This window comes from Nerophis ophidion, linkage group LG09 (genome assembly GCF_033978795.1).
Source record: "Nerophis ophidion isolate RoL-2023_Sa linkage group LG09, RoL_Noph_v1.0, whole genome shotgun sequence".
NCBI lineage: Eukaryota > Metazoa > Chordata > Actinopteri > Syngnathiformes > Syngnathidae > Nerophis > Nerophis ophidion.
The window spans coordinates 4,181,840-4,200,090 of NC_084619.1; the positions used below are offsets into that span (position 1 = coordinate 4,181,840).

General features: G+C 38.8%; 1 protein-coding gene across 3 annotated transcripts in view; it reads left to right on the forward strand.

Moving 5' to 3' along the window:
* The window catches only part of LOC133558916 (apoptosis-stimulating of p53 protein 2-like), a 94,923-nt gene that overhangs the window by 14,089 nt on the left and 62,583 nt on the right, over positions 1-18,251 (forward strand). The window lies entirely within an intron of this gene.

Here is an 18,251-nt window from a genome sequence, read left to right on the forward strand (position 1 = left end):
TTCTTCATCAGGCCATTAACATGTTGACTGAGTCAATAGCACCTCTGCTGGTCACTGCCAAGCAGCGCACCAGACCAAACATAAGCACAGCTAGATCTAAGATTGTTTATTTACCGGTCAACTTCACTATTCTGTGAATGACTTTTTGGCTTGTGCTTAATGTAGAACTTTAAATAGTGGTATGTCACAGTAGGTGGATCCAGGTTGGAACATGTTCTTATGCAGCTTTACTGTCTCTTAGTCTAACTTTATCCACTCATCAGGGTGGGGTGTAAAATGACTGGATGCCTGTCCATTTTTTAGTGCTGCACGGGGTTCTGGGTATTTGCTCTTTTGTGTTTATGTTATGTCACGGTGCGGATGTGAAATGAAATGAAATTAATTATATTTATATAGCGCTTTTCTCAAGTGACTCAAAGCGCTTTACATAGTGACACCCAATATCTAAGTTACATTTAAACCAGTGTGGGTGGCACTGGGAGCAGGTGGGTAAAGTGTCTTGCCCAAGGCCACAACGGCAGTAACTAGGATGGCACAAGCGGGAATCGAACCTGCAACCCTCAAGTTGCTGGCACGGCCACTCTACCAACCAAGCTATGCCGCCCCATGTTCTCCCGAAATGTGTTTGTCATTCTTGTTTGGTGTGAGTTCACAGTGTGGCGCATATTTGTAACAGCGTTAAAGTTGTTTATACGGCCACCCTCTGTGTGACCTGTATGGCTGTTGAGCAAGTATGCGTTGCATTCACTTGTGTGTGTAAAAAGCGTAGATATTATGTGATTGGGCCGGCACGCAAAGTCAGTGCCTTTTTAAGGTTTATTGGCGCTCTGTATTTCCCATACGTCCGTGTACACAGCGGCATTTTAAAAAGTCATACATTTAACTTTTTAAAACCGATACTGATCATTTCTGATATTACATTTTAAAGCATTTATCGGCCGATGATATCGGCAGTCCGATATTATCGGATGTTTCTAAATTTTTCATATCATCACATGCCTATACCACACAGACAAGTGCTGTTTTATACAAATCAGGAGAGATAGTGCTAATGTGCAAAAGTTAAATGAAAACATTTCCCTTTTTGTCGCCCTTGACCTTTCTTCCATTTTACCCTCATTTCCGAATGCTACGTTGTGCGACTCAAACAAGATTGGTGCAGACAAAAAGTACCATTTATGCTTTCCGGCTTTTTTGACGGACTCATGATGATGTGTTGGAACTGTGTCAATTCTTGAAGCAGTGACAGGGGCAGCTGCCATAGCCACCCGGGGGAAATGATGCTGCAGAAGCATCTCACTGACGTGAAGTAATCACTTTCAGAGGTGACTTTCCTCAGCAAAGGGCCAACTTGATTAATTTGCCTACCTCAGCGAGATTTAGAAGGGAATACAGGCCCACGACTGCAACCTGAAGATTAGCCCCCCGAGGAACCGTCAAGGATGTGACTTTCTCATTGCCCCCTTGTTCCCCCCAGGCTATAGAATGAAGCATGTGTGCAGCAGTTAGCTCAACTTACTGACATTTTGATTTTGTCCGATTCTCTGTTGCTACCGCTTTAACAACAAAGAGCAACCGCCTAAACTACAAAAAAAAATAAGAATAATAATTAAAAAAAATATATATATTTTTTTTGTCCTGTCCCGCTTCTCAGGTAAATCATATAGTTGATGTAGATGTTCAGAAGTGTAATATACTTCTTTCGTTGCCTTATTTGTATTTGACTTTATTAAATATATTTATATTATCATTTGGTGCTAAACTAAAGTCTGAACAAGCTGCTGCACTTCGTACTGCCTCTGCCCCTGTCAGTACGTCTCTGCAGCACCCAGCATTGTCCCACCCACACAACCATCTGATTGTTTACACCAGAGCGGTAACAACCAATCAGCCGTGCGTATTCGTATATCGTAAATTTCCATTCAGCATACGGAGCGGAGAAAGCATAAGCAAAAATTGTAGGTTTCTTCATGCGACGAAGCCGGCCTACTTCACCACAGTCTGTAGTCTATTACCCGACACCACCTTAACTAAGAAATATTCTGGGGGAAACACCGTGATAATACCGTAGGATGTAAACTCTCTACGTATGTAGGCAAAGATCAACTACCAAGGCATCCTATCTAACTTGGACCAGTTTTCAAATGTCAGTTGAAGACAATGAACACCTGACGTTGTTTTTTTTCCTACTACTAACAGTGGGTGACCTTTCGTTTGCTCGTTATCCTGTTTTTGCAGAGTAACTCAATTACAGAACAATCCTCTATGAGCTGTCTATTCCTGCAAATGGGGAAACTGCAGTGTCAGAGAGGTTTAATGACTCTTAACTCAATATGCCACCAATTGCGGACTTGAGAATGCTGAATACGGTGGAATTGACCCTGACGAGGAGAGTGTGGTCTTCAAGGCTTGACAATCGGATTGATGCTATTATTAGGATTGATGTCTGCTCCTTTACACCACCTTTTGGTAAAGCTAACCATTGTAATTGTCTTTCAAACTCCGCTGATTCTGTTACAAAAGTCATCTGCTCATTAATCATCAATCTGCTGCCTGCACTGTACATGTTCACTGCTCTTATGCTCCGCTGCACAATCTGAATAACTAAAGAGAACTACTGCAGTGGTACAGAACATTCTCTCCGGTGATCGGCAATGTTTGCATTGTTTATATTTAAAACACAGATCATTTCACAGTCAAAACAAGTCAGGAATCCTTGAAGAGCCTGTTCCCTGAGGCGCACAATCGATGGCTTTAGAGCTGCAACTTAATACTATTTTGTTAGTCGACTAGTCATCGATTATGAATTAAAAGAGTGTATTTCGGTCATGTAATCAACCATTTTGTGTGATCAATTTAACAGCACACATTGGACATATTAACAATCATACACATACAAAAATAAAAAGAATGACCGAACAAGGAATAGGCTGAAGCGGACTTATATTTGCCTATTATATTATATACATTCACAAAAAATTTGATTGTCTGGAACATCATTGTTCAAAAATATCAATGGGATGAAAGTAATTGTTGGTATATTTGATAATTTTACATTATTTCACCTTTCAAGGCTTACTTAAACCTTAACAAATAACTACATGTCTTCAACTCATCACTGAGCTTGTTACATTTATATTTTGTATTTGTTCTTACTTTACATATTTCAAAAATCAATACCCTCCGTAAATTATAGTTTTCTCATAATTTGAAAAAAGAAGAATGCAAGCTGCAAGGCTGTTTTTCTTTACTCGAAATTAATAATAATAATAATAATCCATCCATCCATCCGTTGTCTTTAAAAACACAATATCTGAACATTTTAACACATTAAAAGTTATGAATAATGGGTTGGTAGGTTCATAGCAGGACACTTTGTGTATTATTCTAATTACCCTTTTTTGAAGTCTATGTTTGTTTTAAACATTTCCCCAAACTTCAACACAATATGTTAGATATGGAAAAATGAAACAATAACATATGCAGACATTTCTTATTCAGCATGTGTCTTACTTTATAAAGAATAGCAATAGATTTGGATATTTTCCCTTTATATATTCAATCTGCAGTTTCCAACATATTTCATGATCAATTATTATTCCCAAGAACTTAGTTTCATATACTCAATCAATTTCCACTTAATTTCATTTTAATTGTGCATCACATTTTGTCCTTGTACCACTAAACATCATACATTTTGTTTTCTTATCATTTAATTATAACTTATTGATATTGATAATTATCGTAACGATTAGTTGACTTATTGGGAGAAATTGGCCATGATACCCTGCCCTACTTAACAAAATGTTTTGAAAAGCCTTAAAAAAAACCTAGGAATCGCCTGCCCATTATGCAGTACAGTGAGAGAGTTTGTGTACACTAAATTTAAATTGTTCTAATGTTATACGTTTTCACAGGCTGTGATAAATAATCAGACAGTGTGTTTCCAGCAGAGCGTATCAAAAGCACCTTTTTAACACTTGTGTAATGTTCATATTGTTGTTGCTCAGTGAGCGTTTGTGGGTCTGATGGACCCGTTGCATTTTTGTGGCTTTTAATGCCTCACAATCAAACACTTCTGTTAAAATACTGAACAGATGTTTACCTTATTCCAATAAACATCAAAATGCAACCCACAAACGCTGGTTGAGTAACAACAATATGAATATTGCACCGAAAATTTCTCTGCCAGTTTCCCACACAAGGTTGCAACATTGTTTGTCAATACCGTCTGCTCTCATTTTCTCGCACATTTGACCCTCTGATGTTTTGTGTACCTACACTCTGTCCTCCCCGTGTCTAGGCCTTCTGTGTGTGTGTGTGTGTGTGTGTGTGTGTGTGTGTGTGTGTGTGTGTGTGTGTGTGTGTGTGTGTGTGTGTGTGTGTGTGTGTGTGTGTGTGTGTGTGTGTGTGTGTGTGTGTGTGTGTGGGATAGAACATCAATTTCCACACTTCTTTTAGAAATGTGTAGGGGGTGTGTGGTCATTAAATATGTATTCTGAAATATGTTCTTCACAGAAAATGAGCCAAAGTCAGTGAGTCTCAGTTTGAAAAATGTATTAATTGTATCATTTTTCTTTTAATAAAAAATGAAAACGGGTCTCACAGACCCAAACACCACACACAGGTTAAATGGTTTAAATTCCGGCATTTTGTCCAGCACACTTCCAATACACTGGCGTGGGACATCTGAGATGTATTAAATATATATATATATATATATATATATATATATATATATATATATATATATATATATATATATATATATATATATATATATTGTCCAAATCGAATGAGAACTTTTAGTGTGTATATGGAAGGACACTCCTTTCCCATTTTCAGCTCCCTTTTCAACATGCCAAATCAAGTGAGTGCTGCCAGCTGCAGGTGTTTTTTCCCTCTTAGATGTGTTCTTCCAACAGGGTCTTATGGCCTGACGGTTTGATGTTTCAGCCTTTTATCTGGGAGAGACACTTTCCTGTTATTGTTGCGTCTAACAGGGCAATCAATGTACAAGTGAACCGAGTTCTCTCAAGCAAGATGTCGGCTCTCTTATCTATTGATCTTTTTTGGTTGTACATGGTCAATGTTGGTAATCGTTGAAACTACATTGGAATATACTCATGGCATCAGCTGTTGGCGAAGTGCTCATAGCACAATTTAAGCTTACTGTTGTAATACTGAGTCAGTGTTCCAGTGAACGGCTACGTTTTTATAGCTCGGATTAATTTAATCCCAGAGATGTGGTCCCAGTGCCTCAGCTTTATCGCGACCCTACTTTTGAGGATATCTACAGTGACTTTATGACCACATCCCTGCGGCGTAATTGCGAGTTTGTGATTTTTTTCAAGCTCTCGAGCCCTGTGAGACACAACTCCACGCCACAGAAGGTCTGGACGAAGTACCACTCTGTCGCTACAGATGGTTACCTAAGGCTTTGGGTGTATTGTCGTAAGTGTTTTAGATAATACGTCCTGTTCGGATGAATGTTGCATAAACACTCAGGTTGTTTGTGCCAAGTCAAAGCTCAGAATGAGACGATTGTTTGCAAACCTTTCCCTCCTAATCAGATAGAAGAGACCACGGTAGAGTGGGCAAAAACAAACCATGTATTATCAAAGTAAGCTGGGGCGATATGGCCTATAAATTTAATCCCCGATGTGTAATGCTGTTATTTTTAGACTAGATATAAATTGTACCTTTTATGGAATCATTTTCAAAAAATGTGATTAAGAGATTCCTTTGGGAAGAAATACTTCTGCTTGAATGGAATACTTTTGTTTTAAAAAAATGTAGTAGAATTGCATATTGCATGCAAATTAACAATCTCAAACATTGAGATCAATAAAGGGCAAGCTTCAAACTTCTTTCTTGAATAACATACTTATGCAAATAAAAATGTTTACATTGTATCCAAATCTATAATTAAGTAAAACCTTGAGTTGACTATAGTTTCTCTAAGTCAGGGGTCACCAACATTTTTGAAAGCAAGAGCTACTTCTTGGGTACTGATTAATGCGAAGAGCTACCAGTTTGTTACACGCTTAAAAAAATTGCCAGAAATAGCCAATTTGCTCAGTTTACCTTTAACTCTATGTTATTATTAATAATTAATGATATTTATCTTTGTGGAAACACTGATCATCGTAATGATTTCTCACAATAAATATATATTTTCGATGACATGTTTTAAATACGTTGAAATCCAATCTGCACTTTTGTTAGAATATATAACAAATTGGACCAAGCTATATTTCTAACAAAGACAAATCATTATTTCTTCTAGATTTTCCAGAACAAAAATTTTAAAAGAAATTCAAAAGACTTTGAAATTAGATTTAAATTTGATTCTACAGATTTTCTAGATTTGCCAGAATAAGTATTTGAATTTTAATCATAATTTGAAGAAATATTTTACAAATATTCTTCGTCGAAAAAATAGAAGCTGAAATGAATAATTAAATAACAATGTATTTATTATTCTTTAGAATAAACAAAATAAATGTACTTGAACGTTGATTTAAATTGTCAGGAAAGAAGAGGAAGGAATTTAAAAGGTAAAAAGCTATATGTGTTTAAAAATCCTATAATCATTTTTAAGGTTGTATTTGTCTCTCTAAAATTGTCTTTCTAAAAGTTATGACGCAAAGTAAAAAAAATAAATGCTTTTTTTTAAACAAGTGAAGACCAAGTCTTTAAAATATTTTCATGGATTTTCAAATTCTATTTGAGTTTTTTCTCTCTTAGAATTAAAAATGTCGAGCAAAGCGAGACCAGCTTGCTAGTAAAATTAAATTTAAAAAATAGAGGCAGCTCACTGGTAAGTGCTGCTATTTGAGCTATTTTTAGAACAGGCCAGCGGACGACTCATCTGGTCCTTACGGGCTACCTGGTGCCCGCGGTAACCACGTTGGTGACCCCTGCTCTAAGTAGATAAAGTAAACCCCGGCTTTTTTTATTCACACGTCTTGGCGGTATGTAAAGCAACTGCTTTAGCGATCGCTATACGCGTCGTGCTTCTTTCTCAACATACAGTACATACCTTGTGTAAATCATTCCACCATACTAAGGTGATTTTTAGCCTGTAGTGTGTTTCTTGTCGTGTCATGTTTGCATTTCCCACACTTGGCTGGTGGCTTCGGTTTCAGATGCTGGAACAAGTTTGTTGTGCTGATGCCTTTTTGAAACTAACTTTGCACCGTGCAGTATGACTTGTTCCACGTCGGTTGCCGTAAAACCAAAGTAATGACAACACTTTTCTTTTCTTTGGAACAAACGTCTGGCTCTCGTTAGCTTTAGCCATTCTCCCGAATTTCTCCCGATTTTCACTCAGACAACAGTATTTGGGGTGTGCCTTAAAGGCACTGCCTTTGCGTGCTGGCCCAATCACATAATATCTACGGCTTTTCACACACACAAGTGAATGCAAGTCATACTTGGTCAACAGCCATACAGGTCACACTGAGGGTGGCCGTATAAACAACTTTAACACTGTTACAAATATGCGCCACTCTGTGAACCCACACCAAACAAGAATGACAAACACGTTTCGGGAGAACATCCGCACAGTAACACAACATAAACACAACAGAACAAATACTCAGAACCTCTTGCACCACTACAATATACACCCCACTCTACCCCCCACCCCCCAACCTCCTCATGCTCACTCAGGGAGAGCATGTCCCAAATTCCAAGCTGCTGTTTTGAGGCATGTTAAAAAAAAAATGCACTTTGTGACTTCAATAATAAATATGGCAGTGCCATGTTGGCATGTTTTTCCATAACTTGAGTTGAGTCATTTTGGAAAACCTTGTTACATTGTTTAAAGGGGAACATCATCACCAAACCTATGCAAGCGTCAATATATACCTTGATGTTGCAGAAAAAAGACCATGTATTTTTTAACCCATTTCCGAACTCTAAATGGGTGAATTTTGGCAAATTAAACGCCTTTCTGTTTATCGGTCTTTTAGCGATGACGTCAGAACGTGACGTCACCGAGGTAACACACCCGCCATATTCATTTTCACATTTCAAACACCGGGTCTCAGCTCTGTTATTTTCCGTTTTTTTGACTATTTTTTGGAACCTTGGAGACATCATGCCTCGTGGGTGTGTTGTCGGAGGGTGTAACAACACTAACAGGGAGGGATTCAAGTTGCACCACTGGCAAGAAATCTGCCGCCAGACCCCCATTGAATGTGCCAGAGTGTCTGCCGACGATGCTAAGACAGACATGGCACAGAGATGTATGGATAACCTGCAGATGCATTTGCAACCATTAAGTCAACGAAATCACAAAGGTGAGTTTTGTTGATGTTGTTGACTTATGTGCTAATCAGACATATTTGGTCACGGCATGACTGTTAGCTAATCGATGCTAAAATGCTATTTACGCTAGCTGTATGTACATTTGAAACTAGATACCCACATTTAATGCGAAACAAACGACGGATTTAAGTTGCTCCAGTGTCTCAAGATGCGAAAGTCCTGATTGTTTGGTCCGCACATTTTACCGGCGATGCTAATAAGGCAGCCATGCTATGGGCCACTTCATTAAGTACACCCATGCTATGACCGAATAGCGTCAATAGCTATTCGCTCAATAGCTTCAATTTCTTCTTCAATTTCGTTTTCGCTATCTGCCTCCATACGCCGACCATCTGTTTCAATACATGCGTGATCTGTTGAATCGCTTAAGCCGCTGAAATCCGAGTCTGAATCCGAGCTAATGTCGCTATATCTTGCTGTGGTAACCGCCATGTTGTTTGTATCGGCAGCACTGTATGACGTCACAGGGAAATGGACGGGTGGATATAGCGATGGTGAAAATCAGGCACTTTGAAGCAGTTTTTCGGGATATTCCGGGAGGTGTAAAATTTTGAAAAAAACTTCAAAAAATAAAACAAGCCACTGGGAACTGATTTTTATTGTTTTTAACCCTTTTGAAATTGTGATAATGTTCCTCTTTAATGCATCCAGTGGGGCATCACAACAAAATTAGGGATAAAAATGTGTTAATTCCACAACTGTATATATTGATATCGGTTGATATCGGAATCGGTAATTAAGAGTTGGATAATATCGGCAAAAAAATCGGACACCTTTAGTGCTTGTCGTGAAATATTTGCCACCCTAAATTGAGGCAAGTAGATCCGACTTAATACTGTTACGTGGGAAAAAGTCAATAATAGAGCACCAATATTGATATTACGCCTGTCCCTTTTTTTTTTTTTTTGCATCTTGATTGTTCCCGAAAGCCATATATTTAAATGTGTGGAGGTGTTATTTGACTATGTACATAGTACATGTGCGTGCAATGTGCTAAAATTTTTTTACTTAAGTGGGTCAAACATTCACTCCTACATAACACCAGGAAATGTTTGTCCTTGAATGTTAAGAATTGTCTTTCCAGCAAAGCGCAGCCACCCTTTCCAACCTCTCACCCTTACCTCCCCCACCCCCTCGCTATGTTGTCTGTCCTCCACTATCCAAATATTAACAAGGTTCATTTGAATGCCCTACATTGCTGGGAAGTTTGCATGATGTCAGCTGCTCTGCTAGTTCTGAGCACTGATTAACACGTAACACAGGAAGTCATTCATTGTTGTCAACTATTGGGATTTGCATGGTGTTCTTGTAGCATTCAGTGACACAAGGAGACAAAATGATACAATGAGAGCTGTTTATATTTTCCACCACTAGTTATATTACTCAAGGATGACTCACTGCTGGTTCACACTATCAATGGGGGGCTTTTATGTACAGCCTAAATGTAGCAGAGCAATTGAGTCAGGTTGTGTGTCATAGCCTTCTGTCTTGCATCACTCCATGTGTTGCTAAGAAGAGAAAACATGACGCCTTCAATGCAGGAAAAAAAAAGCACCTTTTTGAATTTGGTCTTGGTCATGTTAAACAATGCCAAACCGTAAAATCCTAAATAAGTCATATTGGGATTTTTTTTAAACACATCATTTACTGTTTTAATTGATTTTACCCTTTAAAATAGTTTTTAATCATATTTGTTTTTATATTGTTTTTATTGGTTTTATTTGTATTCATTCTTTGTTTTATTCAGTCATTGGTGGAGCATAATATTGTTTTTAACATGGCTGTGCAGCACTTTGGAAACGTTATTGTTGTTTAAATGTGCTATATAAATAAAGTGGATTGGATTGGATTGTGGTTCACATCAGTGTTTTTCAATCTTTTTTGAGCCAAGGCACATTTTTTTCATTGAAAAAATCCTGAGGCGCACCACAAGCAGAAATCATTTAAAAAAAGGAAACTCTGGGGCCGATATTGACAATAAAAAGTCGTTCTTTCAATTGTTCATCATCATCATCATTTATTTTTATTCCTTTCATGAAAATGCATATTTACAAGCCACGTACAATTGACACTTTCATTGTTTTTTTGTTTGTTTTTTTTTCTTATACATTTCCATGATCAGAAAGGAGCAGATGGAAGAATTATATTCTTATATTTATCTGCCCCTTTTTTAACACAAATTACAGTATTTTAGATGACTTTATAACTGTTCCCTCCACCAACACCCAAACTCCAACATACTTTTCCATTTTCCTTTAAGCACTTTCACAATGACACGTCCATCCATCCATCCATCCATTTTCTACCGCTTATTCCCTTTCGGGGTCGCGGGGGGCGCTGGCGCCTATCTCAGCTACAATCGGGCGGAAGGCAGGGTACACCCTGGACAAGTCGCCACCTCATCGCAGGGCCAACACAGATAGACAGACAACATTCACACACTAGGGCCAATTTAGTGTTGCCAATCAACCTATCCCCAGGTGCATGTCTTTGGAGGTGGGATGGGCCTATCCCCAGGTGCATGTCTTTGGAAGTGGGAGGAAGCCGGAGTACCCGGAGGGAACCCACGCATTCACGGGGAGAACATGCAAACTCCACACAGAAAGATCCTGAGCCTGGATTTGAACCCAGGACTGCAGGTTCAATCTAAATCAAAACCCAGTTAATATAATTTCAGTTTTCTCTTTTTATAACTCTTTTTAAATACAAAGATATTCTTACACCTTTTTAGGTCTTTGTTTAGAGAATTCCATGCTTTCACACCAACAACAGACAAGCACATTTGTTCCAAATTTGTTCGCGCTCTTGGATGTTTAAAATCATACGGCCTTCTGTGGTTCTCATCTTCAGATGTGAACACAAATAACTTTTTTATGTCCTTCGGAAGAACTTTATTTCTCGCTTTGAACATCATTAATAGAGTATTCAATTCTACAATGTCTTTTAGTTTTAGTAATCCTGACCTAATGAAGAGTGGATTTGTGTGGTCTCTATATCCTACTTTAAAAATGATTCAAATTGCTCTTTTCTGTAAAATAAATAAAGGCATTATGTTGCTATGATATGTATTTCCCCATATTTCTGCACAATAATTGAAATAAAGTAGAATAATTGAGCAATATAACATTCTCATTGTGTTGTATGGAAAACTATACTTAACCTTGTTCAAAATAAATAAGCTTTGTTGGATATGAACTTAAACCAAAACCAAAACCAAGCATTCATCACTATAGCTCTAGTCTCAAAGAATCAATCAGTCAATCAATGTTTACTTATATAACCCTAAATCACGAGTGTCTCAAAGTGCTGCAGAAGCCACAACGACATCTGTCCAGAGTCGGGACCCAGGATGGACCGCTCGTCCAGAGTCGGGACCCAGGATGGACCGCTCGTCCAGAGTCGGGACCCAGGATGGACCGCTCGTCCAGAGTCGGGACCCAGGATGGACCGCTCGTCCAGAGTCGGGACCCAGGATGGACCGCTCGTCCAGAGTCGGGACCCAGGATGGACCGCTCGCCTGTGTATCGGTTGGGGACATATCTGCGCTGCTGATCCGCCTCCGCTTGGGATGGTTTCCTGCTAGCTCCACTTTGGACGGGAGTCTCGCTACTATATTGGATCCACTTTGGACTGGACTCTCACCGTTATGTTAGATCCACTATGGATTGGACTTTCACAATATCATGTTAGACCCGCTCGACATCCATTGCTTTCGGTCTCCCCACATATGCGGTCCTCTCCAAAGTTTCTTATAGTCATTGTCACCGACGTCCCACTGGGGTGAGTTTTTCCTTGCCCTTATGTGGGCTCTGTACCGCGGATGTCGTTGTGGCTTGTGCAGCCCTTTGAGACCCTTGTGATTTAGGGTTATATAAATAAATATTGATTGATTGATTGATTGACCATTTTGTGGTCAATTGTACAAAATTTGAGACCCTTGTGATTTAGGGTTATATAAATAAATATTGATTGATTGATTGATTGACCATTTTGTGGTCAATTGTACAAAATATGTACTGTTCTGTGCAATCTATTAATAGAAGTTTCAATCAATCAATCAATCAGAAAATCATAGTTCAGATATGGTATTTCTTATTTTTTTCAAGTCTAAAATGTTTTGTTTTTTTTGTTGCAAATTTAATTTTGACAGTACCACAGAAGATATGTTTTAATTGCTGATGCGGGATTATTGGTTTTTAAATGCGCCAGAAAATAACCCTTTTTTTGTACACTGTCAATGCCCAGTAAATGTGTTTTTGTATATTATTTATCCAGCAATGATCATGTGGGATTGATTGATTGAGACGTTTATTAGTAGATTGCACAGTACAGTACATATTCCGTACAATTGACCACTAAACGGTAACACCCCAATAAGTTTTTCAACTTGTTTAAGTTGGTTTTTGCCCACATATACGGTCCTCTCCAAGGTTTCTCATAGTCATCATTGTCACTGTCACTGACGTCCCACTGGGGTGAGTTTTTCCTTGCCCTTATGTGGGCTCAACCGAGGATGTCGTTGTGGTTTGTGCAGCCCTTTGAGACACTTGTGATTTAGGGCTATATAAATAAACATTGATTGATTGATTGATTGATCCTCTGCTCAGATCCCACATCAGGGCAAGGAAAAACTCAACCCAATGGGATAATGAGAAACCTTGGAGGGGACCACAGATTTGGGGACCCCCCATTGGGTGACCGGTGAAATGCACTTCGAGTGGATCTAGCATAATATTGTGAGAGTCCAGTCCATAGTGGATCTAACATAATAGCGAGACTCCGGTCCATAGTGGATCTAACACAATAGTGAGACTCTGGTCCATAGTGGATCTAACATAATAGTGAGACTCTGGTCCATAGTGGATCTAACATAATAGTGAGACTCCGGTCCATAGTGGATATAACATAATAGTGAGACTCCGGTCCATAGTGGATCTAACATAATAGTGAGACTCTGGTCCATAGTGGATCTAACATAATAGTGAGACTCCGGTCCATAGTGGATATAACATAATAGTGAGACTCCGGTCCATAGTGGATCTAACATAATAGTGAGACTCTGGTCCATAGTGGATCTAACATAATAGTGAGACTCCGGTCCATAGTGGATATAACATAATAGTGAGACTCTGGTCCATAGTGGATCTAACATAATAGTGAGACCAAGGTCCATAGTGGATCTAACGTATATCATGCAAAAGTGCAGATTCCAACCGTTGAAAGACTTAGTATAGTTTAAGACTTAGGGTCATTAGAAAACATCACTGCACATCATAATTTGCCCGGGTCTGATCTAGACCACGTGGAGGAGTTTTAAATGTCGATTAAAATCATCAGAGGTCCCTTTTTTAACACAGTTTCTCTTTTCGACACTGTTTTAAAAGCCAGCCAAGTATGTCTATGAATGTTCTCATTCATCCAGGTCATGGTAATCTCAGCGCCTTCAATTGATCGCAACTGGACTGTTTGGTTTGTCTTGGATGATAATAGCCAGCCAATTACTTTTGTTTCTGGTTAATGGGCTGCTCTGCATACCCACTCCCACAAAGCCTTTGTATTTGTGACCTCGCCGACCTGATATTCCCACCATGGCCCCTCGCGGCAATACACCATGCCAGGAATAGAAACATGTAACACTCTGCGACCTGGTTGTAGAGATTTGAGAACATGAACTTTTCCACTTTTAATGATGTTACTTCTACTGCAACAATCTTGAGGTCACCATCGGTGTGGTGCGGTACAACGCTGCTTTTACTTGAGCCTTATCAAAGCTGTCGCTCCTACCGTGTGATCAGATTACACCCGAGAGCATTTTCCATCCAGTGTTGGCCCAAAAGCCTCTTAAGCATTTAGATTAGACTAGATTAGATTAGATTTGCTTTGTTGGCATTGCACGATACCATTAAAGCCAGTCTGGATGTCTAACCTAGAAATAAATGCACAAGGCCATTTTAAAAGTGCACAAATAGTGATGTACATGTATAGTTAAGACAGCACAACAGGGAAGTCCTCGTGCAGTTTGTGTTGATAAATAAAATTGAAATATCTTGTGTGACATCATGCACAAAGGTGCACTTTATTTGTTTTAAACTATTGTAGTTGCGTCCTGTACTTTTATGTTCAAATACTGAACAGATGTTTACCGTATCCCAATAAATATATTTTCAGTATTTTAACATAAAAGTGTTTGATTGTGAGGCATTAAAAGCCACAAAATGCAACGGGTCCATCAGACCCACAAACGCTGGCTGAGTCACAAGAATATGAACCTTGCACGGAAAATTTCTCTGCCAGTTTCTGCATCCCACAGGGATTCTTCTTTTGTGTTTCTGCACCTGCGGTTCCCACACAAGGTTGCAACATTGTTTGTCAACACTGTCTGCTCTCATTTTCTCGCACATTAGACCCACTGGTGTTCTGTGTACCTACACTCTGTCCTCCTCCTGTCTAGGCCTGGTGTGTGTGCGTGTGTGCGTGTGTGTGTGTGTGGTACACAGAACATCAGTTCCCTCACTTCTATTAGCCTCGGGTCCAGTGGACCCGGACATCTTATATGTAATAGAAACATGTAGGGGGGGGGTGTATGGTGTGTGGTCATTAAATATGAATTCTGATATATGTTCTTCACAGAAAATGAGCCAAAGTCAGTAAGTGTCAATTTTGAAAAATCAATCAATTGTAAAATTTTTCTTTTAATGAAAATGGGTCCCACAGACCTGAACAGCGCACAAGGGTTAAAAAAAAATAATTAAAGGAGCCCATTAAGGCAGCAAATTAGACCTGAATGATGCATGATATCTGTATTGCCTCACTATACCATAGGGCTGAAACTATCTATTATTTTAGTAATCGAGTAATCCATCAATTAGTTTGTTGGGCTAATTTTGTAATTTTTTGAAACATACTTTATAACCCCATTGCGTATTTTTTGGGAAAATAGTAGCAAAATTGATTTTTCTGTTAACCATATATTGGATCCATTTTCCAATAAATGCTCAAAATCTACATTGTGCATTAATGAAAGTAATGTCAAAATAATATTCCATTATATGCCATATTGTTCACATTGCTGCAGTGTTCCATTTTTTTTGCTTACCTTCAGTCTCGGTATACCGGTATTAGTATAGTACAACGATACTAATGAATAATATTCGGTACTATACCGCCTCTGAAAAGTACCGGTTCGCCATTTTCTTAAAAGTATCATCCCTGCGAGGAATAGCTAAACATGCTTCACTACACACCGTAGCTCACCGGCGTCAAAATGTAAACAAACGCCATGGGTGGATCTACACCTAACATCCACTGTAATGATACCAAGTACAGTAGCGTATCTAGTTGATAGTACTATGATTAAGTCAACATTTTTTGGCATCACAACATCTTCTTTCGTTTTTGAAAATGTATATTATGTTTATGAACTCAGGAAATGCGTCCCTGGACAAATGAGGACTTTGAATATAACTAATGTATGATCCTGTAACGACTTGGTATCGTATTGATACCCGAATTTGTGGTATCATCCAAAACTAATGTAAAGAATCGAACAAAAGAATAATAAGTGATTATTACACTTTAACTGTAGGGTAGATAGAACATGTTAAAAGAGAAAGTAAGCAGATGTTAACAGTAAATTAAGAAGTAGATTGATAAATATTTTTTTACTGCTTGTCCTTTATAATTTTGACAAAATAATAAAATGGAAAATGACTTATTTAAAAAAAAAAGAAAAAAATAGATTTTTTTTTAAAGAAAAATAAAATTTTTTAATTCGTTATTGTTTTTAATCTGTCCTGTCCTGCTGCTATAGATGTTTAGAAGTGTGGGATGGCTCTTTTGTTGCCTTATTTTCATTTGACTTTATTAAATGTTTGAGGGGCAGTACGGTGGAACAGGGGTTGGTGCGTGTGCCTCACAATACAAAGGTCCTGAGTAGTCCTGAGTTCAATCCCGGGCAAGGGATCTTTCTGTGTGGAGTTTGCATGTTCTCCCCGTGACTGCGTGGGTTCCCTCCGGGTACTCCGGCTTCCTCCCACTTCCAAAGACATGCACCTGGGGATAGGTTGATTGGCAACACTAAATACATATATAACATATACATATATAACATATAAAATAAAAACTAAATAATTTAAGGCTCAGAATGGTTTCTTAACAAAACTTTTCTACATATAAAGTGCTTTTTTTGATTGATTGATTGATACTTTTATTAATAGATTGCACAGTTCAGTACATATTCCGTACAATTGACCACTAAATGCTAACACCCCAATATGTTTTTCAACTTGTTTAAGTCGGGGTCCACGTTAATCAACACCGCCCGCCTTTTTTTGTGGACATGTTCCATAAATATTGATGTTAAAGATTTATTTTTTTGTGAAGAAATGTTTAGAATGAAGTTGATGAATCCAGATGGATCTCTATTACAATCCCCAGAGAGGGCACTTTAAGTTGATGATTACTTCTATGTGTAGAATTCTTTATTTATAATTGAATCACTTGTTTATTTTTCAACAAGTTTTTAGTTATTTGTATATCTTTCTTTCCAAATAGTTCAAGAAAGACCACTACAAATGAGCAATATTTTGCACTTTTTTACAATTTAATGAATCAAAAACTGATGACATAGTGCTTTATTTTACTTCTTTATCTTTTTTTCAACCAAAAATGCTTTGCTGTGATTAGGGGGTACTTGAATTAAAAACATGTTCATAGGAGGTACATCACTGAAAGAAGGTTGTGAACCACTGTGTTATGAGAGTAGCGTGTGTGTGTGTGTGTGTGTGTATGGCCCTTTATTATGTGACGCATGTGACGCCAGTCAGTGTGTGTGTGAGCGAGCGAGGTGAGGGAGCTTAGCACGAGTGCGGCTGGTGTTTTGTTGGATTGGCTGTGTGCAAGACTTCAATAAAGCCACGATTTGCAACTAATAGCTGGACTCTTCATTTACCCTGGAGTCCGGAGCTGTGGAGACCCACTGCCGGGTAGAGTGAAGGGTTGTGCGCGCAAGGGAGACACTATGGGAGCCGGAAGAAGGAAAAGTGCAACACATGTTTGACGTGTTGTCAGAAGCAGCTGCTGAACAATCTTGGCAAACCTCCGCCCTCCATTGTTGTATCGCGCAGCCAGAGTGTTCCCAAACGGGAGATCTTAACAAGGCAGGATGGTCTTCCAGCTCTGGCTTTAACATGTTGTCCTAGCCTGCTAGCTGCTAGCATGTACTTGTTCGGTACACCTACGAACCGAACCGAAACCCCCGTACCGAAACGGTTCGATACAAATAGACGTACCGTTACACCCCTATAAATTTGTCTAATAACATTTGAATCGCTCCCACTGTATAGTCTTTTTTTTTTCTTGTCCTTCACTCTCACTTTCCTCATCCACAAATCTTTCATCCTCACTCAAATTAATGGGGAAATCGTCGCTTTCTCGGTCCAAATCGCTCTCACTGCTGGTGGCCATGATTGTAAACGATGTTCAGATGTGAGGAGCTCCACAACCCGTGACGTCACGCGCACATCGTCTGCTACTTCCGGTACAGGCAAAGCTTTATTTATTAGCAACCAAAAGTTGCGAACCTAATCGTCGATGTTCTCTACTAAATCCTTTCAGCAAAAATATAGCAATATCGCGAAATGGTCAAGTATGACACATAGAATGGACCTGCTATCCCCGTTTAAATAAGAAAATCTCATTTCAGTAGGCCTTTAAAAGGGAGATATTTAGAGTGCAGAGTGGGAGGAAAAAAAACATAACTTGCCAGACGATAAGTTTATTTTGTCACATTCCATTTCTATCAGGGCTGTGGAGGGGAAACGTGGATCACTATCTTCAATTATATAGTTTGGTATACATAGTTTTGTATTTATTGTGTTGAGAAGATCTCAGGGGCGGGTGCATCCAACACAAGT